This window comes from Phyllopteryx taeniolatus, chromosome 8, assembly GCF_024500385.1.
Source record: "Phyllopteryx taeniolatus isolate TA_2022b chromosome 8, UOR_Ptae_1.2, whole genome shotgun sequence".
In the NCBI taxonomy this organism is placed as follows: domain Eukaryota; kingdom Metazoa; phylum Chordata; class Actinopteri; order Syngnathiformes; family Syngnathidae; genus Phyllopteryx; species Phyllopteryx taeniolatus.
In genome coordinates this window covers 3965427-3979186 of record NC_084509.1, presented here as the reverse complement: position 1 = coordinate 3979186, position 13760 = coordinate 3965427, and the positions used below count along the sequence as shown (strand labels likewise).

The window sequence follows — 13760 nt, the reverse complement described above, 5'->3', positions numbered from 1 at the left end:
TGGGACATTAAATAAGTATGTTTTCTTCAATGTATTAATTTGCATTAAAATACAACAAGCTATAAAAAGACATACTGGGTCAATCACTTCACTTATAAGAGGAATAATGCTACATTTTAAATATCAACAAAATCAAATGCCATCCATAAAAGTAAGCGATTGCTCCAGAAGACACAATGTTTTAGGATAATTGTAATAAGTACTCTTGCAGTCCAAAGACCTAATAGGGGAAAAGACTCCTTCACTGTCACCTTCTCCAATTCTTCGCCGCTTCATCAAGGGCAAGTTATTTTATCATGTAATTGCATTTCCCCTGTATGCTACAATGCCACTCCAAGTTGCAGACTGTAAACCTCCCCAAAGTCTAAGCAATTTAATTTGTATGAGAAACAAACAACACACCATGTCTGCATTTGTAAAAATGTTATGTTAAATTAAATGACAAAACTACAAATGTGGGAGACAAATCCTGGACAAGCCACCACATTTAAAAAGTTCTATCAAGGAAATGTGTGAGAGTTTTTGCATAACTTACTAGTAAACAATGACAGGCGAATGGAAACTCTAATTCCTTAGTGGGAGTAATAAATAGACTGCTTTTTTTTTTTTTTGTCTTGTGATCGTGCACACACACACACGCACACACGCTCTGACAATTTGAGTCTTTTTTTAAATAAGCCACCCAGTGTGTCTGCTGTTTGTGATCATTAGTTTGCTTAGAGCGCTAACTCCAGACCTATAAGCAGATGTATCTGTGTCACAGCCAGTAATCTACACTTGGTTCCCTCTACAGGCAAACACCATCTCATACTCTTCATCTCATCATACTGGCGCAAGACCAAACTACACCAAAGAAAGGCACAAAGAAGAGCACTTTGGATAGCTAGCTGCTGGGATTGGCTATGGAAAGCCGCCCATGTTGCCTGGGTAACTACATCAGGAATTCTTGCTGGTCCGTCAGGCCTGTAATACCGAAACAGTCAAAATAAATAAATAAATAAAAATAAAAATAAAAAAAGACAAGGCTCTATCTCTCACACAAACATGCTTTATCGGTACTGCAATATAGTCTGTGTATTTGGTGCATTTAGTTCTGCAAAATAAAATAGTAATCATTTAACAGAACCAGTTTCTGCGTGAATGAATGTGTGTATAGTTTATTAGAGAGCTTGCCTTTTTCTGTCAGGTTTGTGAGCTTTGATGAGTTCCAGATTAAAAAGTAATTAAAGTAAGAAACCTGCATCATCCAGCACAACCTTTGCTAGTACTTATGTTCCTAGTGCAAGGGACTTACTAATTTACCATTATATGTGTTTTTATATTTATGTATAGGAAAACATTATGTATATAATATTTGTATATATTTTTCCCATCAACGTAGTACTGTAAATATCTGACCGCCAATAAAGTTATTTTAAGAAAAAAAAAAAACATGTCAGCGGTGTGGGACAGACAACACGTCTGAGACAGACAAAACGTAGTGCCTGGATCAGAGTACAAGACAAGTTTGATCTTTCACAATTGCACTATGTCAGACTACTGCAATCAAATCTTGTATTCCGATACCACCGCATCCCGTCTTTTACGATCACTGGGCTTTATCTTGTCAACTCGAACGCGACCGGATGCACTCGTTACCATGGCAACGACAACAACAATGGATCACGTTGTGTATTATAAGAACAAAATGGGGGAAAATGTGCTGGTGGTCACTGGTGCTCGGGAGGGGACTTTAATTCAAGGAATGCTTGATGTATGTTCACGTACATTTAATACGATACCGCTCGCAAGCAGGCAACAAAACGTTATGTAGCATAGCTAGCTAGTGCTAGCACTAACGCTTGTACGTAAACATGCCGGCATTCTGTCGAATCATACTCTAAAGTTTCGGTGTGTTTGAAGTAATTTAATTACAATAAAGTAATTTAATTACAGTAGGTTAGCACCCATTATTTCTGTCATGTTGTAATGTTGGTTTGACCTGACTGATTACAATACATGACCTGAATAGAGAATACTTTTGAAGATATTCAGTACACAGAACACAAGTATAAGTCATTTACTTGTAAATTGACACACTGCTCCATCTTGTGATCGGATCGGTGATCGGTTATCGTTTTTTTAAACTCGCTGATCAGTGATCGGCCCCAAAAATTCCGATCGTGTAGAGCCTCATTAAGATATCAACTCACAGGTTCTTACAAGTGTATAGACACTATAAAAGCTCCCACCGCACCACTCATCAGTAGCACTGCCTTGCTCATTTCCCACATCCTGTCCTGTCCTGCCCTGCCCTTTTCTGTCCTCTCTCATCTTGTGCTGCTGTTTATTTGTTGCACATCCTCACCAGCTGTCCAACCCGTGTTCCACAAACACAATTTGACTTTGTAACGTTACTAACTATTATCTAACTATTGTTCTGCTGTGGTTCGCCCCCCCCATTCCCATTGTCCGTTCTGTCCCTCTTTCTATCCCCTAAAACCCTTTTCTGTCCGGCTGCATTTTCAATAAACATCTGAAAGTGACTGATTCCATCATACGATATGTCCTATTTGACATGCTTAAGCATAATTGTATTCCCAGTGATTTTGGTTAGTACCAAGAAAACCATGGAAAATGGCTAGATATCAGCTCTTAAACTATTTTTTATTGTCATCATTATATTTGTCGAAACAAATGTACCTTTAATTGTACCAGGCATTAAAACTGAAAAAGAAACTGTAGCAACAAGGGTAGTCTAATAATTTTTTCATTACTGTATGTAGCACTAGGATAGGATCTCTTTAGATTGTGCAAGTGTGTTCCTAATGAAGTGGCCAGTGAGTGTGCATTTAACTGTCACTTAAACGACTGCGTGACATGTAGAAGAATGTCAGTTTTTAAACTATTTAAACTATCTGCTTGTTACAATTAATCACCAGGCTCCAACTGAGCGAGCGCAGGAATGCAACCTTTAAACACAAGCAAATTCCAGTGCAACACTCACATTTTCATGCCTTAGAATAAAAAAATGACTTACAGTAACTTGATCATTTTATGTTTTTTTTTTTGTTTGGTTGTTTTGTTTATGTGGAGTTACAGCAAGTCATGTTTCAGCATCAGGGCTACACAAAATAAATCCCGCAGTCAAATGCATGCTAAACTAAGGAGCAATGAGTGAGCCACGAGGTGAGGTGTGAGTGGGATGGTTGGTGCATGCTGGGGGGCCATGTGAGAGTGAGAGGGTATGTGAGAACAATTCGACTTAAGGGTCTACGCTCTCTTTCTGTTCATGTGGCCCACTGGCTTTACTATACTGTCACACAGCACACTGGCGAGAAGGGAGAACACTGGCTCTTTTGTACCACCTATAAAACAGACCCCTCCCTCCTACACTGCCCCATGTCTGCACATCTCTGTTCATTCAGCACAGTCCAACTGTGCAATGTGCACCTGCATAACATCTTCCACACATACAAAATACTTTAAGGATGATGTTGGGTGTGCACATACGATGTTGGATAACACCCCCATTTCACATATCCGTGACACATTCAATCTTTAGGTGGACATGATGTAATCTTCTAAAGGATTGTGAGTCCAAACTATTGCCTATAATGCTTTAGTGGTTACTCTCACTTGCCAGGCCGGTTCTGTGCCACTGGAAACTACAACCACAATAAAAGATAAACATATCAACAAATATATTTCATGTATACCTCTCTGAAATTCCTAATAAAACATTTTGGAAGGGTAGGGTCTAGGAAGAACCTGATTAGGCAGAGGTATTCCACCCTTGTTGAAATGGCTCTTCATCTAAAACCATCCATCCAGTTTCTAGACCGCTTACCCTGTTCCGGGTCGCAATCGCAGGGCACATGTAAAGAGCGACAACCATTAACACTCACTTCTACAACCTCACTGAGTGGGAGTTGAACCAGACAGGCAACTTAATCACTACACCATGAGTGTCTTCATCCAAAATCATTCAGTTTTTCAGGCAATTATCCCTTGCATGTGGGAAGAATATGGGACATTGTTGTTTTATACTCGGGCTCTGTCAAATGTACATTCTGTAGTATGGTCACCTGAAGTCAAACATTATGCCACATGTTGCTGATTATTGGAAGGTTAGAGGCCAACCTGAGAACTATGCAGACCTTGGTTAATAAAAAAGCGAATCTGTTAATGAGCCACATCCTTTGCTGCACATGCAATTTTCCACAAAAGCATGTTATTCTAATATAATTCACAATGTGAAATAAGCAGTCATCCCATACAACAGTACAGTGCTGTAAATACAAAAGTCAGCATGCCGGATTATATTTACGAATAAACTACAACTGAGTTTAAGGGCAAACACATTAGGTCCATATATTCCTAGGTAAACAATATATATATATATATATATATATATATATATATATATATATATATAAAATTGCAATGACTACAGGGCAATCCTTCAAACTTGTTCAAACATTCAAATGTCAAATTGGGTTACATTTGACAGAGTTAGGTATAAAATGTAGGTGTAAAATTTATGAGAACATGTTATTTGGGAACGCAAATACCATGAGGAAAATATTTGAATAAATGGGTAAAAAGTCTTGACATAATCTGAACCGTTTATCCATCCATTTTCTATATCGCTTGTCCAAAATCTGACTGAGCTGGAGCCTATTCCACTCCCTGGGCAAGTGGCGGGGTACACCCTGAATTAGTTGCCAGCCAATTGCAGTCATCTAAACCAAATTTCAAGTTATCAGTTTAGAATCATATGACTGACCCAAGATGCTCCCATATTTCAACTACAATGGCACTCAGTAGGTCACAAACCCGCACCAAGGCAAAACAGTACCAGAATTCTGGATCAAGTCTATCCTCCAAAAGTGAATTTATCACTTGTATCTCATCTTATTTTAGCTTCTTCCACCTGCAGAAATTATCTTATAACACTGCTAAGGTGGGGTGTAACAAGGGTGGACAGGATTGGGATTTAAGAGACCTGGAATACCTGACAATAACAAAACTGACACATCCAGGCAGACAACCGGAGTACCTGGATAAACTAGAACAAGCACAAAAAGAACACACAAACACCACATAGAAAGGCTACAGCCCTAGAGTTGAACCCTACTTATACCACTTACCCACTGCACTACTACCACTTTTTCATCCCAAAGTCTACATTAGACCTTTATAACCAAAACACATGCATAATTAGTCATAATGACATCCTGAAAACACTTTTCATATTAATCAGTGACTAATAATATGTTCAGGGGCTGGCTCTAAAACTTTCCCAAACTGGGCTGTGACTGATGCAATTGATTACAAGAACAGATACAAAGAAAAAGTCACAAAAAGCCAGCCTTAAAGACTCCTCACAGCAATTTGTCTGGATGTGATGTGAGACAAAAGGGAAAGTTCTCCATTATTTATGTTCTCAATTTGCTGCTGTGAACAATTGTGAATTATATGTCTATAAGAGCTGTAGAAAATAGCTCCAATAAAACTTAGACTGAGGATAAGGCAAATAAATTGGGAAATACTTGTCTTTCTCTCCCTGAGCCAAAATAAAGATCTATTCTAACAGTCTACCCATTAGTAGTACATTTGTGGGATTAGTCTTTGTGACTATTAAACAATATGTGCTCTGCATGCATCCGACCTTGACTTTCCTGTACAAAACCAAAGGGGTGGTAAATTTTAAATGAAACTGCTCAATATTCTGTGGTTTCATCTTCAAAATGAAAACATTTTATCACATTTTTGGAAAAATACTATCGACTACTAGATTTACAATATGTTCCAAATTATTAAGCAGTTGCTGTTTTTTTCTAGGAAATGCAGTATTTTATTAATCAAAACTACCACAATGACAATAGGATTTTTAAATTCAAATTTCAGTGTTCCAAATTATCATGCCCAACGGTTTTGGTTCTTATTTTTATACTATGGCAGGCCAAGATCTTCAGGCACCCTAAAAGGGACCAACCATCTTACTCCCAATTAGTCCACCAACTATCCACAACTCAATCCATTTGGACCATCCAAAGTAACATGGCATTCATCAGTGAATAACTCTGTTTGAAAATTAGTCTTCATGTACGTATTACAGACAAACTTTCCTTACTACGCCTCTGTTATGAACAGATGCATATGCTTACACACAAATTTTCTTCAAATGTCCAGTGTATTCATTCCTTTTGGACTTTTTCACACTTTGCATCGGCAGGAAGATTCTTCTTTTTCCCATATATGCATGAAAATTGTAACTTGCTTTAATAATGGGAAATGACTTCCTCCTTTAATTGGGCTAACATAAAGTTATTATCAAAACAGTTTGAGACTGATATCAGTGACATAAAGAGGCAGGACAAAAAAAATGCAATGAGAAATTGAAACAATGCGGAGAAGGCTGTACTGGATAATGTCTCCTTGGTCCGAGGGGTGCGTGGAGAACATTTTCTATCATTTATTTGACATTTAATGAACATTACTAATCCAAAAAGCCCAGTTTCATTAGCTGCACTTCTATTTTTAAGTGCTTGCATGACTGCTATAACAGAGAGCCTAATCATCTCTAATGGATTTATGTCACCTGACTTGTTCTTTACACTAGAAACAGTATATGGCCTCCAGCTCCATTGTCATCATATACTGTTTGATATCTTGCCTTTAATGGACCACTGGGCTCAATTCAATTACCCAAATAAATTAAACATGTGGTTGTTTCAGAATGTAAGTGTGGGAAGAGGTTTCTCCTTGCACTCTTCACGTTGAGAGGATTTCCACATTAGAGAGGGAAAGCTGGGGTGGAACAGCATCTCACATTCACATGCATTTTCTGAAGCATTCATTATTCATGAACTCCCTGCTTACTTTCGCAGCCAAAACTCACAGTCTCACACTGTGGAGCGCAACATAAGCATGTTCACATTTCATCTAACTGTGAGCAGAAAGAATTTCCTTTCAAGTACTCACAATACATTTTTTATGTTTCTAAGATAAGCAACATTTACATAATACATGTAAAAAAAAAATTCTGAATGCAGAAACTCTGTGATGCCTTACAGTTCACAATTGGTAGGCGTACTGTATATTTCCAGGGTCAAAATGCCATCCATCCATCGATCCATTTTCTACCGCTTAGCCGAGGTCAGTTCGCGGGGGCAGTAGCTTTAGCAGGGATGTCCAGACTTCTATCTCCCCAGCCACTTCATCCAGCTCATCCGTGGGGATCCCGAGACGTTCCCGGCCCAGCCGGGAGAAATAGTCTCTCCAGCGTGTCCTGGGTCGTCCCGGTGGGACGTGCCCGGAACAGCTCACCAGGGAGGCGTCCGGGAGGCATCCGAATCAGACGCCCCAGCCACCTCATCTGGCTCCTCTCGATGTGGAGGAGCAGCGACTCTACTCTGAGATCCTCCCGGATGACCGAGCTTCTCACTCTATCTCTAAGGGAGAGCCCGAACACCCTGCGGAGGAAACTCATTTTGGCCGCTTGTATCCGGGATCTTGTTCTTTCGGTCACGACCCACAGCTCGTGACCATAGGTGAGGGTAGGAACGTAGATCGACCAGTAAATTGAGAGCTTCGCCTTTCGGCTTAGCTCCTTCTTCACCACAACGGACCGATACAAAGTCTGCATCGCTGCAGACGCTGCACCGATCCGCCTGTCAATATCCCGTTCCATTCTTCCCTCACTTGTGAACAAGACCCCAAGATACTTGAACTCCTCCACTTGGGGCAGGATCTCATCCCCGATCGTTTGAGCATCATCATCGCAATTTGCACAACAGTCACATCGCAGTTGGTGTAGTAAAATGCAGTCAATGAACTGTAATATTAGTGACCAGCAGAGGGACCTGGTTGGATAATGAGATTAGCCCCGATGTTACAATAAATTATAAACCATCAAACAACACACACGGAGCCGCCCACAGTGTTATTTACTTTTTTTTGTTTTTTGTATGATAACTATTAATGAGGACACTGGAAACAATAACATGGCTGCATTTACCGTATCTCTCTTCAGAATTTCACTAGCGAATGCATGTCGCAACTGATTACACTTGTGGGGAGGGAGGAGAGCCACGGCATTATGGAAGGAACAAACTTCAGAAGTACACAACAATGTGTTTTGCTTAAACTAATGCACTCAAGATAGAAGTACTAATGCATATGTTATAGGTGTAAAATAACAGATTGATTAAAAACAAATTCATAGTGTTGAATGTGCTAATGACTTTCCATTATACTGAGCACAGTTTTTCTAGAGAGGAAAAAAAAGAAATGTGTGCTGGTTTTCATGTAACGTGTATGTTATCTTGTATTTTTCAACATCGCAATATCACAGGGTTAAAGAAAGGCGCAATGTAATGTTTTTTGTGCACCCCTAGTCAAAACTAATTTGGGTATAAAAATATGCCCAATTGTACAAAAGTCAAATCATTAAGGCAGTAGAAAGGGTGGACACACACTGACCACAACATTGGGGAAACTTACTAATTCCAATGAGATCCCATCCAAGGATCTCATCAAACAAAAAAAATAACAAAATAATAATACTGAAGAGGGTTCTGATTGACAAAACAGAGAGGTATTAATGTAGCTATTAGGGTTCAGCAGTGCAGGTGGTGTCTTCATTAGATTTGTTTCAAATATGTTTGTTTATGCCACTATAATAAATTGAGTTCACTTCTGTTTCAAACAAAACTGAGTATTATTCACCCAAAAGGTAAAAATGTTGTGTGTGTGTGTGTGTGTGTGTGTGTGTGTGTGTGTGTGTGTGTGTGTGTGCGTGTATGTGCGTGCATCCGTGCGTGAGTCTGAGTTTTTTTTTATTTGTGAGTTAGCAGAATTGAACCAGAGCAACTGTAGTGCACTTTGCAACGGTAAAATAACTTATTTTTACAATGCTTCTATGTAACGATGTTGTAAACTGACATGCAAGAGGTGCGTTTGCCGCAGCGCATATATTGCAGTTCATTACGCCATTAGCATATATAACTGAAGGGTTTTTACAAAAGGACACTTATTTATTTATTGTTTACATGTTTTACTAATAGCAGTGGTTAGCTTACTGTTTAGCTTTATGTATAACAAGAAGTATATGCCAATGCCAGCGCACTGTCAATGGACAGATCGGATATACCCTTGTTGATGCAAGGTTGATATAATTGAAATACACACACCCACGTCGGCTCCAAAAACTCAAATAAGCACATTAGAAAACACCGGCTGTACTCTTACATTTGATTTAAATGGTACATTTTGTGTGTGAATCAGTAAATAATAAAAATAATTGCAGAGGGCTAGCGGCACGACTGGTTAGAGCGTCAGCCTCACAGTTCTGAGGTGCGGGGTTCAATCCCCGGCCCCGCCTGTGTGGAGTTTACATGTTCTCCCCGTGCCTGTGTGGGTTTTCTCCGGGCACTCCGGTTTCCTCCCACATCCCAAAAACATGCATGAATTGGTGACTCTAAATTGCCCGTAGGTGTGAATGTGAGTGCGAATGGTTGTTTGTTTGTATCTGCCCTGCGATTGGCTGCAACCAGTTCAGGGTGTACCCCGCCTCCTGCCCGATGATAGCTGGGATTGGCTCCAGCATGCCCGCGACCCTAGTGAGGAGAAGCGGCTCAGAAAATGGATGGATGGATGGATGGATGGATGCAGAGGGCTATGAGAAGTAATGCCAGGGTTACCCTTGTTTAAATCAATGGTGGGAAGGGTCAGCCCAAGTCAACTAAATATTATGCAATGTTTGATATTTGTATTATTTATATATTACTACTTACAGTAATGCCTTGTTAATCCCACGGGTTATGATCCGGACAACCCGCACAATAGATGAAATCTTTAAATTCGCGACCAAGTACGTATATAAACAAACAAGTCCACGAAAAAACAATTGATTGCTGAAGTACATGAGCTATTCTATTGCCCACACTGCTCCTCTCACCAATAATGTTCCATTTGCGCAAGTTAAGTCAAGTTTTTAGGGCAAATGATGCCGTTAGAAATGTTAATTTTGATGCGTTGACATCTCGTAATTTTGCCCTGTACGAGCGATTAGTGGATATTTTTAACTGAAACTTGTTGTAGAAGGGATTACACGAGTAGCAGAAGTAATGAGATTTGATATATGTTGAGAACTTAGTTTTACTGTTTTACTCTAGGCGGCACGATGGACGACTGGTTAGCACATCTGCCTCACAGTTCTGAGGACCAGGGTTAAAATCCCGGCCCCGCCTGTGTGGAGTGTGCATGTTCTCCCTGTACCTGCGTGGGTTTTCTCCGGGTACTCCGGTTTCCTCCCAAATTCCAAAAACATGGAAGGTAGGTTAATGGAAGACTCTAAATTGCCCGTAGGTGTAAATGTGAGTGCAAATGGTTGTTTGTTTATATGTGCCCTGCAATTGGCTGGCGACCAACTCAGGGTGGATAAGTGAGGATAAGCGGTACAGAAAATTGATGGATGGATGTTTTACTCCAATTTGAAGGCATTTTTTTGACCAGATTTTCCATAGGGGCGGCACGGTTGACAACTGGTTAGCACATCTGCCTCATAGTACTAAGGACCCGGGTTGAAATCTGGCCTCTCCTGTGTGGAGTTTGCATGTTCTTCCTGTGCCTGTGTGTATTTTATCCAGGTACTCCAGTTTCCTCCCACATCGCAAAACATGCATGGTAGGTTAATTGAAAACTCTAAATTGCCGATAGGTGTGAATGTGACTGCGAATGGTTGTTTGTTTATATGTGCCCTGCGATTGGCTGGCGACCAACTCAGGGTGTACCCCAACTCTCGCTCGAAGGTAGCTAGGAAAGGTTCCAGGACGCCCATGACCCTAGTGAGGATAAGTGGTACGGAAAATGGATGAGATGGAGGCGACATCACACAGATGTTCCGCAAAAAGCCAATTTTTCTGACACAAAAAAAAAACTAAATTCCTCCTAAACCCATCATCCAATTTTCAAAATTCTTGCTGCGTTGTACTCAGGTTGAAGTGGCCATTCCAAACAGACTCAGAATTTTGACAGACTGTCATTTTTGACAAATCTTATCATGTTGCTACTATGAGTCTGCTCCGTTGAGTTACGTGGAAGTGAATGTATGAAGACGTACTGTTGGCTGGCAATTTTCTGGCTATAGCATTAGCCAATGGGGTGTACGGTGACAGTTTCAGTTGAGGCTACTGGCCGGTGTGATAAAAATGTGCTTGTAAATTACTGTATTTTGTTACTATTTGTTTAATGAAGCGATTAAGAGCACCAGCGGCTGTTTCCATCTACCTTCTATTTATACCAGGTTATGGATTACAATTTGTTCTACCTAGCAGCTACAGGTGATATTCAATTAGCTAATGATTTTTACTTTACCGGAGACGGGCAGTTGAGTAGATGTATTGTATTGTAGTCTACTGTACAACTAAAAAAAATCTGCAATGAACTGAACCCGCAATAAGTGAACCGCGAAATAGCGGAGGACGACTATACATCTATGTTGTCACTGCCCAACGTTGATGCTTGTGGAGTTCCATGCATGCAATTTGTTCCGTGAATGTAAACACAGCCATATCAGATCATGTAGTTAGTAAAAAAATAAAATTAAATAGAAAATCAAATACGTATGGGCATTACATCGGAATGGCTCCTGGACCTGCATTATAAATGCAGCCTCAGACACGAAAGAAATCTAGAATTGGCAAATTATAGTCAGGCCTACGCACTCCTGCAGGGTTACCAATCTTTTTGAAACTGAGAGCTACTTCTTGGGTACCGTGAAGGGCTACCAGTTCAATACACACGTCTGAAATAACAAGTTACCTTAATTATGTGTTATTAATAATAATTACATTCATCTATGCCAAGACGCTGATCATGTCAATGAGTTCACACAATAATTGTCAAAAATGATTTAACAATGTAGGAAATACATGAATACCGTATTTTATGCAGAAATGTTTTCTAATGATTACTTCTACAACACTGCTAAAAAAAAAATCACAATGTTCCATCACTAGTGAGCTAGTTTTAGAACAGGTCCATTGGCTACTCATGTGGTTCTTGGGGGCAACGTGGAAGCCCCGGGTAACATGTTGGTGACCCCTGCTCTACTGAGTATCATATCACCATTGCTTGATACAGCTCTTATAAGATCGTGCTGGTTTATCTAATAATGTGAATGGCGTGTGCACACGAACAAGTGAATGAAGGAATTTGCTCCAAGTTACATGTTGAGGCTCAAGGGGGATTTACTGTAGTGGTGAAGTGGTCATTCAATATATGAGCTAGAAAGGTAACACAACAAGGAAAGGGTAAAGGTCAAGGTAGGTGTCTTACAAACTATTAGTTCTCACTATCTCACAAGTCTTTGACCTTGAAGAGTGTCCTCCTCGATCAATGTCTGCCTTCACACAGTAGGACCTCAGCATTAGCAGGGGGGGGGGACCAAACTGAAAAATGTGAGTAATGCGACTGAACTCGCCTCTAAACTAAAAGCACATTCCACTGGAATTAGGCGCCAAGAGGGCGACGACTGGATGGAGGCAAAGCAGGTGTAATACAACTGAATACACTCTCCTATTGTCGTTTTGATATCGGCACTGATTCACAAGTTGCTCTCATTGCCCTTTGACTCCATTAATGCTTTGAATTGTAACCCACAAACGCCTTCGTATGCAGTTAACTTTCCCGCAATCAAGGTATCGGCGGCATTCACGCATTTGCTCCCGTACCGCCGCGTCTCGAATGACAGCAAGCCGAGCAACAAGACAACCTGATTCCCCCTTTCCAAACCCTCGTAGCATCGTGCCCCTTACCTGTGGAAGAATACACAGACCGTGGATGAATGAGCAGTTTAGCTGGGCTCAGCGGCTCCCAAGCAAGATAAAAAGGGACACACAACACATTTTTACCCCGACCAGTCTTCGTACAAAGCTTCAAGTTCCCCCACCGAGAAGCCCATTCCGTCTACGTCGGCTACTATTGGAAAGCGCGCCATCGTGTGGTGAAAAAGAGTACAGCCCGCAACAGGTGGACGGGTGGGGGGGCGGGCGGGGGCGGGGGCAGTCTGTGATGATGCTTTCAAGGACGTCTGAAAGACTCCGACATCTATGACACAAACCAACTGGCTATTTCAATCTTAGGAAACATTAGGATTTTTTTTTCCCCCAGAGGTGGCAGTAGTACTCATATTCTGTACCTAAGTCGAAGAACATATATTTAAAAAAAAAAAGTCTTAAAAAGTTGAAATACAGATTCAACTCCTGACCTTACAATGGATAAAGTAAAGTAATATAACGGTCAGGTATATATATAGTGGGTGAACAGACTCAAGAAAAGCCAACTTTTTGTATACAAACAATTTTAAAAGTCAATTTGCAATAATTCAGGTATGCTTGTGTCCCTTTTAAGAGCTACCCTAAACTAAGTGGATGGACAGGTTTGGATGGTGCCTTCAAGGGGTGTAGTTAGTCTGTGTCAAAAACGCAAACCAGTGGTTCATTTCACAGTAAATACACTAACGTTAATTTGAGATTCCGGTTATCTCGACCATTGAACCATTTCACAGCAAAGCGATACACTTAAATTAGAGAGTAGGCTTGAATGTATCTTTAGACATCAGACACTGTAGTCCCCAACATTACTAACACAAACTAGTGGGTCATTTCACTCTAAGAGGAGACAAGCTTCGATGTCATAGGACAGGTTTGGACACTGCTTTTAAGAACCACAGAGAGTCTAGTTATGGGTCCAAAACAATGGCTCGTTTC

General features: G+C 40.5%; 1 protein-coding gene across 8 annotated transcripts in view; it reads right to left on the bottom strand.

Moving 5' to 3' along the window:
* veph1 (ventricular zone expressed PH domain-containing 1) overlaps positions 1–13760 on the bottom strand; it is a 94972-nt gene that overhangs the window by 80088 nt on the left and 1124 nt on the right. For 7 of the 8 annotated variants that reach the window (XR_009789814.1, XM_061782700.1, XM_061782704.1 and 4 more), the window contains exon 1: positions 12807–12955. The exons of the other annotated variant lie outside the window; for it this stretch is intronic. The gene's annotated coding sequence lies outside the window, so the exon portion shown is untranslated. Of the gene's footprint in view, positions 1–12806; positions 12956–13760 lie in introns of those variants that run through there. 8 annotated transcript variants of the gene reach the window in all.